The sequence below is a fragment of the Colobus angolensis genome, unplaced genomic scaffold (genome assembly GCF_000951035.1).
Source record: "Colobus angolensis palliatus isolate OR3802 unplaced genomic scaffold, Cang.pa_1.0 Scaffold117, whole genome shotgun sequence".
In the NCBI taxonomy this organism is placed as follows: domain Eukaryota; kingdom Metazoa; phylum Chordata; class Mammalia; order Primates; family Cercopithecidae; genus Colobus; species Colobus angolensis.
The window spans coordinates 1,361,997-1,371,759 of NW_012112808.1; the positions used below are offsets into that span (position 1 = coordinate 1,361,997).

General features: G+C 35.6%; 1 protein-coding gene across 3 annotated transcripts in view; it reads left to right on the forward strand.

Annotated features, from left to right (window-relative positions):
- MACROD2 (MACRO domain containing 2) overlaps window positions 1-9,763 on the forward strand; it is a 2,135,582-nt gene that overhangs the window by 944,026 nt on the left and 1,181,793 nt on the right. The window lies entirely within an intron of this gene.

The following is a 9,763-nucleotide window of genomic DNA, read 5'->3' on the forward strand; positions in this document are numbered from 1 at the left end:
CTGGGACTACAGGCGCCTGCCACCATGCCTGGCTAATTTTTTGTCTTTTTAGTAGAGACAGGGTTTCACTATGTTAGCCAGGATGGTCTTGATCTCCTGACCTCATTATCTGCCTGCCTTAGTCTTCCAAAGTGCTGGGATTACAAGTGTGAGCCACTGTGCCTGGCATTTACCTCTACTTTTATATGACGAAAATCCATGCTCAAGTAATAGCTAAATACAATCAAATTCATTTTGTCTAGTGTTAATATTTCAGTCAAATTCTAATGCATTAGGAAATCATTAATATTGCATTTAATATTATTTTTCCCCAATCTGTGTTTTATTTGAAAAATATTATAATTCAAATAGCAAATAACATAGAAAATGAGATTTTCTTACCAAGAATTAATTCATATTAACATTTGACCATATTGATTTTAGATCTTGTGTGTGTGTGATGTTTACTGATAAATTTTGTGTCCTTGTACAGCTTTTGTGGATCAGGGACAAGGGAAGCATGTTGCTGAACAAAAATATATTAACATGTATGGGACTAATGCACACTGATTTTCACAGAAAGTAATTGATTGATTGCAATCAGGTATGGGAGCCTAGAGGTTGGCAAGAGTTTTGATAAAATTCAGTTAAATAAACTTGTGAATTTAAGAGCATAGAGATTCTATTAACAACAATGAATAGAAGAAGATGTAGACATGGTGATTTAAAGGGGATATCAAGTTAGTGTTGAAGAGTAACCACCTCAGGAAAGCAGTAGGAATTAGAGCCAGTTTTGAGAATATTCTGTTTGAGATCTATGGAAACAAAAAAGCTAGGGGAAAAGCTTAAAGGAATGTGTGTTGGGAAGTGCTTATAGAAGAGAGCAAGCAAAATGCCTTCCTGTTGTTTAAGATTTTTCCGTAATCTGCATTCCTACAATTAGGTTTACTGAGCTCTATGGCCTGAGTTATTGCTCTTCTATGTAGCTCCAGATTAGGGCTTAAGAATTCTAGTAGTGTAGGAGTATTTCTGGAAAAGATGGTTGGAGAGCAAGTATAGGATGGGGAGAAGCAGAGGGCTTACTCTCCACCTCCCAAAATTTTCATGCAAATGATGTTCAGTAAAAGTAAATATCCATATAACAATGGTAGTGGAAAGGAAAATGTAGGGGGAGACTGCTTTTGCAGATCAAGAACAAAGGGTATCATAATGCTAAATAAAAATATGTTAATATGTATTGGACTAATGCACACTGATTTCCAGATGGTGTTTACATCTGAGGAAGAGGAAATGGGGAAAAGGTGGGGAGGTAGCCTCTTTATAAGAATCTTCAGTGTTTTATTAATTAATATTTTTGAGAAGAGGAAAGATAAAAATATTATCATCCATTAAATGTGGGTAGTGATTAACTTATTACCTCAGGTTAGGTTCCCTTCTTGTTGAGATTTTTATAATTAAACAAATTTTTAGATAAGAGTCAGAAAATTTAGGATAATGACCTTAGATGACAAAGGAAGAAAGTTTTAGGATATTTTAAATATTAGTGAAATTCCAAATAAATTTAAGCTTAGAGCTCACTGGTTACCAGATATGTTTCTCTTTAACACAAGAAATTGGAAATGAGTTAAGTTAAGTCAATTCAACCAATAACATTTGGAAATAGGCCGGGCATGGTAGCTCACGCCTATAATCCCAGCACTTTGGGAGGCCGAGGCAGGCAGATCACGAGGTCAGGAGTTCGAGACCAGCCTGGCCAACATGGTGAAACCCCTTCTCTACTAAAAATACAAAAATTAGTCAAGTGTGGTGGTGGGCACCTGTAATCCCAGCTACTCGGGAGGCTGAGGCAGGAGAATTGCTTGAACTTGGGAGGCAGAGGTTGCAGTGAGCAGAGATTGTGCCACTGCACTGCAGCCTGGGCGACAGAGTGAGACTCCAGTTCAAAAAAATAAATAAAATTTTAAAAAATTGGAAATAACATATTTGCTATTAATGTTTTAAAGGAGGTATTTGTGTGGAATTATTTGTCTTAGTCATTATCATTGCTTTTTTTAAGAAAAAAAGAATATTAGAATTCCTTTTTCTCAAAATTCTGAATGTGCTGTGTTTAACAGCATAGTTACGGTTCTGAAAGGGTAGTCGATTTCTCCCCTTGTCTATTTGTTTGCAGCAGGTCATGAACTCAGACCTTTTCTCTTCAATGCTTTGCTTCTGAACTACTTCTGCTGATACCCTCCTCACCCGAGGAAACAGAGCCTGAGAAGGTTCTCCTTATATGGATTCAGGTAGATGAGTTTCCATTAAAAAAAAAAAAAAAAAAAAAGACATCAAGCATTGATCTGCCTGAATAAAGCAATTCTACCAGTTATATGGCATTTGGTGCTTCCTGTGAATTGATGCAAACTTCATTAAAGAAAATGACAGATGGCATATGGCTGCAGGCAAAATGCCAGTCCACATGATGAATCCTACCATACTCTAGTCTAGCATAAACAATGTTTTTAATCACCTTCAAAAAAACTTTTGCATTAATTTGTCTACAGTAACCAGGTAATTATAAATGTGTAGCTAGTTCCTTATTACCTTAAAAAAATAAAAACAAAAGTTAGCAACTGATAGGCATTTGGCTTGAGTTTATGTTATAGACGGCCAAAGGAGATTTTATGCCCCTAAATGGACATGATGAGGTCCGCACGTGAACAGTGTTACATTAGACTGACCACAGAGCCTGGAGTTCCTGCATTTTTCTTGAGTTGTTTGGAATATTACTTTGAGAATTGGAAGGCCTGGGGTATGAAAACTGATTATAAGATTTTTCTTTGTTTGACAAGATAAGGTCTGTGTGAGGCAGATACTTTCTATGGACTGACTGCGGACAGGTTTCAGAGACTCATGTTTTACTTTGAAGGTGGGTGTCTAACGTAACCGAATTTCAAGGGGATAATTACAGTCTTATCAAATTCTGAGATGAACTTCATGACTTATTTTAAAAAACATTCTGTCAATTAGTTCTCATAATAATATGCTTTTCTGGTCAATTTTACATGCAGAATTTGGTCAAATAAAGAAACATAGATAAATAAATAAATATTTTAATGATGCCCAAATAAAGTTTAGATGTATAAGGACTAAAAATGATTTTTAAAATACTTATATAATAGAACTAGATCTTAGTTTCACCACATGGAATTTATATAGTTCGTTTTAGTTAGTGCTTCATTTCAGGCTGCTTTTTTTCAAACAACAGAAATTGCCTTTGGCTCATTTAAATAGAAGAATGTGTTAGAAATATGGGCACAAAGGCAGGAGAACCAAGCATGAATCAGGTTCCATAAACTTTCAAGCTGCTGTAACAGAATACCATAGACTGCGTGGCATATAAAAAACAAATTTATTTCCCACAGTTCTGGAGGCTGGGAAGTCCAAGAACAAGGTGCTGACATATTTAGTGTCAGCGAGGGTGCTCTTCTTCATAGATGGCCATCTTCTCATTCTATCCTCACATGCCCAAAGTGGTAAACACCTCTCTTAAGCTTCTTTTAAAAGGCACTAATCCTTTTCATGAGAGGTCTGCCCTCATGACCTAATCATCTCCCAGAGGCCATACCTCCTAACACCATCATCTTGGGAGGTAGGATTTCAACATATGAATTTTGAGGGGAAACAAACATTCAGCTCATAGCAGATAACAAGGCAGTAAGACAAATAGCCAACATCATACCATAGCTATAGTCTGGGTAGGGCATTTGGTACTGGTCCCAACTTTACTGGGCACTCTTGGCTGTGCTGGAATTTTCCTAATGCCAAAGATAATGTGTCAGCTGTCTTCATATCTTTGTACCATTCTCCAGAGCTTCAAGGTTCTAAGCAGGAACCTTTAGCTGACTGAGTTTAGGTGATGTACCAGTTCTCTAACTGCCTGATCAATTGGCTTCTTAATGAGAGGTGAGGCCCTCCCTCCCACCACATAGGAAATAGTATCATTGTTGGATATCCAAAGGCAAAGACCAGATGGGAACCAATAAAGCTGTATGACACTAAACATTCTTTATTAAATCATGGCTTTTTTTCTAGTATTTTTCTCTTTGTTTTTGACAACAAAAAACATATATAGCAAATAATGCCATTGTCAATATGCCTAACTCCAACACTTAGTTACAGTTGTGGCTTTTCAGCCCACAGTGTTTTCTGCTGTAACAAAGGCAGAGTTGTTGTTCCTGAACTGCACATCTGCCTCCTTTTCTTGTACACACTTCTGATATTTTCAAGTTTAGGAGAAAGCAGGCATTTGCCTTATGTCTTAACTCATATTTTAAAATCAGTGTCATTTTTCTCTGCTTATTTTGCTATGTTTTTTAGGGAATAAATATTTACCAAGACTTCTGCATTAGTTTGCCAGGGCTGCCGTAACAAAGTACCATACACTGAGTGGATTAAACATCAGAAATGTAGTGTCTCGCAGTTCTGAAGGGTAGAAGCCTGATATCAAGGTGCTGGATTTGCTCTTTTCTGAGGGCTGTAAGGAAGAATTTGTTCCATAGCTATCCCCTACCCTCTGGTGGGTTTCTGGCAACTTTGGCATTGCTTGGTTTGTAGAAGCATCACTCTGATCACTGCTTTCATCCTCACATGGGGTTCTCTTTGTATGTGCATCTGCATCCAAAATCTGCCTTTTTTAGAATGGCATCAGTCATATTGGACTAGGGTTTGCCCTAATGACCTCTGTTAACTTGATTACTTCTGTAAAGATCATATCTCCAAACAAGGTCACATTCTGAAGTATTGGGGTTAGAGTTTCAACATATCATTTTTAGGGGGAACACGATTCAACCCACAGCAACTTCTTAAAAGGCTACCTCTTCAATGTGAAGTATTTGAAATGTTGACTCATTTCTGGAAGAAACAAAAACAATAACAACAACAAACGAAACTTTAAGAGTAAGGAATATCTAACTGGGTAGTGTTGGTTGTCAACTGAGTGTTATACACATAACTAAATTTCAGAGCTCAAAATGACATGGTTTCTTTGAGGAAACTTAAGGCATTACTAAATAACTTTTATCAGTTTGAAGAGGTGCTCTTCTATTCCTAAAAATATTCCTGCTTGAATATTTTCATTATGAAAGGCTGCTGTATTTTGTCTAATACTTTTTCTGCATCTATTGAGATGAGCATATGGTTTATATCCTTGATTCTTTTAATAATGTATATTACACTGATTACTTTTCATATGTTGAACCAACTTTGAAATTCTGGAATAGCTCCCACTTGGTCATGATTATAATTCTTTCTAAAAGCTGCTGGATTTAGTTTACTAGGAAATTGGTTGAAGATCTTTGCACGTATATTCATAGGGGATATTAGCCTGTAGTTTTCCTTTCTTCTGATGTTTTTGTCTAGTTTTAGTATCCAGATAATACTGGCTTCACAGAATAAGCTGGGAAGTGTTTCCTCATACCCTTTATTAGAAGAATGTGAGGATTAGCTGTAATTCTTCAGAGTATTAAATAGTAGAATTCACCAGTAGAAACCGTCTAGGTCTGGGCTTTTCTTTGTAGGAAATATTTTTATTACTAATTCAATCTCTTGTTACTGTTCTATTCAGACTTTCTATTTCTTGTTGAGTCAGTAGTTTGTGTCTAAGATTTTTTTTTTTAATTTTTTCTTGGTTATCTAATTTATTGGTATACAGTTAGTTGTAGTATTCCTGTAAAATCTTTTTTGTTTCTGTGAGGTCAGTAGTAATATCCCCTCTTTAATTATGACTTTAGTAATGGAGCCTTTTTTTTTTTCTTTGTCAGTCTAGCTGAAGGTTTGTCAATTTTATTGGTCCTTTCAAATAACCCACCTTTGGTTTCACTGATTTTCTCTTTTGTTATTCTATACTCTATTTCATGTGTTTCTGCTTATGTTTTAATTATTTCTTTTATTTTGCTTGCTTTGGATTTATGCTGCTCTTTTTCTTGTTTCTTTCAGATTTTCTTTGTGGATGTTCTCTGAAGTACTAGACAATTTAAACCAATTATATTTCCCTTCAGTAAAACATTAATTCTTGTGAAATACTAATGTAATAACCACAAGGTCAATTTAATAGCAACTACTTATTTAAATGAGTAATTTAGATATACTGCAAGAAAACATTTTATTGCAAATATGGACACAGCCAAAGGGCATCTTTAAAAACAGAAACTTTAAATTCCAAATGCATTTTTCATATTTTGAATTTCTTTCCAAGGGCTCTGTTGGAAGAGAGTATTATTCTATAATAAAATATTTTGACTTATAGTAGATGCAATAAACACTATTGCAGCTTTAAAAATACTTATTATAGTACTTAGCATTAGACAAATTGTTTGAAGTTTAAGAAAATTATTTACAAATTAAAAGCTATAAATAGAGTGCTTATAATCCTTTAATTCAAAACAGTTGTTTTCAATTTCCAATAAGTTGGTAAAAGGAAACTTAATGACACTGTCTTTTCACTAAACGACATTGTCTTTTCACTAAACATCCTAGCTGTTTTCAAGAAAACAGAGTTAACAACAAACTTAGAAAAAAATTGTAAAGCAGACAGTATTCTAACTCATTACAGTGAATGCAACAACAAAAATTCAGTGTGAAACCCTTGAAATGAACCTTAGGATATATTCTGTTGAATTATGGTCTACTATTTGTAATTTCATGAATTTTTTTCCAAGTATTAGAAATGATCTCAATGGCTGTGTTTGTGTCACAATAATGTTCAGGTTACAATATGTGGTATATTTAAAATTACCTTTGCATTTTAAAAATAACTATTAAAATGCCACAAAAATCAGCATCATAATTATTTTGGAAGACTTAAAATAAACACATCAAAAACAAAACCAGAACCTGCATCTTATTGCCTGTAAGAGTTTCTCTAGCCTCATATGCCAGACATACGAATGAGTATCTTGGAAATCTAAGATTCTTTAGTGCTATAGGATTGTATGCCTATCAGCTTGGATTTCCTTTTGCTTTATTTGACTGTGGCCAAAGGTGGAAAAGGCCTTCTTAGATGATCTTACTAGGAAATGTAATATTGAAGTGTATGTCAAAACTTTCACACACAATTGGTGTAAAATTTATATGTGGAACTTACTGTAAGCAGTCAATAATAGCTATATTTCTGAAAAGATGATTTTAAAACCAACTGCAATAAATGGAATAATTAACATTTACATGTGCTAAAATCTTCTAATTTATTGGAAATATTGAAGGGCCATTAATTTTAAAAATTATGCTTTTGTAAATGCAAAACATTAACCTCTAATTTAATCCTTGTAGGAATATAATTTTTTTTAAATCAAATTTTCCTGAAGCAGCCATAGCTGAACTTATTTGTTTTACTTTTCAAAATTTGCGGTGAAGAGTTACATTTTAAGCAGAGAGGAGCCCCCGTTTTCCTCTTCATTTATTCTAACTAATAACTGAAAGCAAAAGTTGGCAGGCTGCAGGCAGAGAATAGGTTAGCCACGTTGTTCCTTGCCTTGCTGATGCAAAAGAGAGAACATTTCAAAGTAAAACAAGAGTTGGCATCAGAGAAATTGAGTTCTATGTTCTTTAAAATAATCTTCCTGTGGCAGTATTTCAGAAAACTAGCATTTACCCTCCCCATACCACAAGAGTGAAACAGGGACCTTTTTCAGAGAGCTCAAAGTCAAATGAGTTGTGTAAGTCAGTCTAGGGGGAAGTGAGAGCCCATTTGTGGTCAGGGTTGCCAAAGAGCCAACGTCCGAGGAAAGAAGAGAGGCAGAGCCGCCAAGACGCGCTGAGCAAGACTCAGCCGTGCGGCCACAGTACTGACTCCAGGGAACATGTACTCTAAAGCCTGGCTAAGAGCAAAGTTCAGCCCTGAGAGCAAGAGCTGGGAAGACTCAAGGAATGCCATGAACTCCACATGAGGGAAACAGATCACAATACATAAATGTAAGTTCAAAGGCAGAAGAAGAGAAAGAGTTATGAGAGGTAAATGGAGAGGGTACCATGCAGGAAGTGACAGAGAAGCAATAATACAAGGAAAGATTATAGGTCACTTTTTTGCTCTTCTGTCAGCAAAACTCATGTAGTAAAAGAAGTGGACTGTAAGTCAGGGAGAGAACATCTAAAGGTTTCTTTTTTTCTTTTCTTCTTTTTTTTTTTTTGAGATGTAGTTTTGCTCTTTTTGCCCAGGCTGGAGTGCAATGGTGTGATCTTGGCTCGCTGCAACCTTTACCTCCCGGGTTCCAGCAATTCGCCTGCCTCAGCCTCCCGAGTAGCTGGGATTACAGGCGCCTGCCACAACACCCAGCTAATTTTTGTATTATTAGTAGAGACGGGGTTTCACCAGGTTGGCCAAACTGGTCTCAAACTCCTGATCTCAGATGATCCATCCGCCTCGGCCTTCCAAAGTACTGGGATTACAGGCGTGAGCCACTGTGCCCGGCCCAGGTTTCTTACATGACTTATTTGAAGAAGACAGGAACAGACAACAGATGAACATATCAAAGACCAAAAACAAAGCTAACATGACATAGTTAACCTTGGCTGCAGAATTCTTATTAATTCCTAATGAGAATAGACTGATGATAACACAATTATACCTGAAATTAATTTGAATACATACTTTAATTTATTTATAGTTTATCAGTACTATAATTTTATTAGTTTTTAAATTTCATTTAAAAATTATTTAGATAATATTAGGAGTAAAAATTGCTGAACCCGGGAGCACTCAGACTTTTGACAGGTTGCAATATTCATTAGGATATTGTTAGATGCTGTGACAAATAATCCCCATATTTCAGCAGCTTAACACAATAAAGGCTTCTTAACACACCAGTGTGGGTAAGTGTTCCTGGCCAACAGGAGTGGGCAGATCTGTTACATGTGGTCATTTAGGAATACAGGCTGATGGAGGCTTTCCCACTATCAGTGTATGGCTTCTGTTATTACTCTGGGCATTGATATTCATCTCACTGAAGGGGTAAAATAATGTAGAAGCATGCATGAAAGGTTTTATGGTTTTCCTTCACATTCTCTTGCTCAGAATATAACCACAGGGCTACACTAAACTGCAGGGGAGACTAGAAAGTATAGTCCAACTGAGTGCCCAGAAAGAAGGGAAATAGAGATTTTGGTGAACACTAATAAGTTTCTGCCTGTATGGATAATCACTGGACTCATGGGAGGGACTGTGATACCATGTCTACATCTACCAAAGACCTTAAACATACTGGGATTTAAGTAGGCTCCTGAATGGGTTACAAAGTTGGTTCTTGGATATAATTCGTATGTATTTTGTAGAACTGGCAACAGTGGAATGCTCTTGGATAGTCAGATTTTGCTAAGGCATAGATTTATTCTAAGTTTCACTTGTATTCTAATCTCCGGGGTTTATGTGACTCGTTCATATAAAAATAGAAAACATCAGGATGTATCTGATCTTATAACTGGCAGTATTCACTGATTTTATCTGTATAAAATATCTTTTATGATAGAACTAAAGTTGTGACATGTCTTTGACAAATCACTGTACCTAATTAGAATGTTATATTTCAAATATAATTTAAAAATATATAGGTGGGTACATATGTATGTGCATATATGTATACATATTTGTATATACATCTATGTACATTAGTGTATATACATGTCTGTGTACCAATGTGTGTAACTAAAAAAAATTCTGTGGAGGAGTTGAACTACAACAGTGGAGATAAACTCATAATTTGCTGTATCATGGACTTTGTAATCATCTGTTTTCAAATTTTAGTAATGCTAT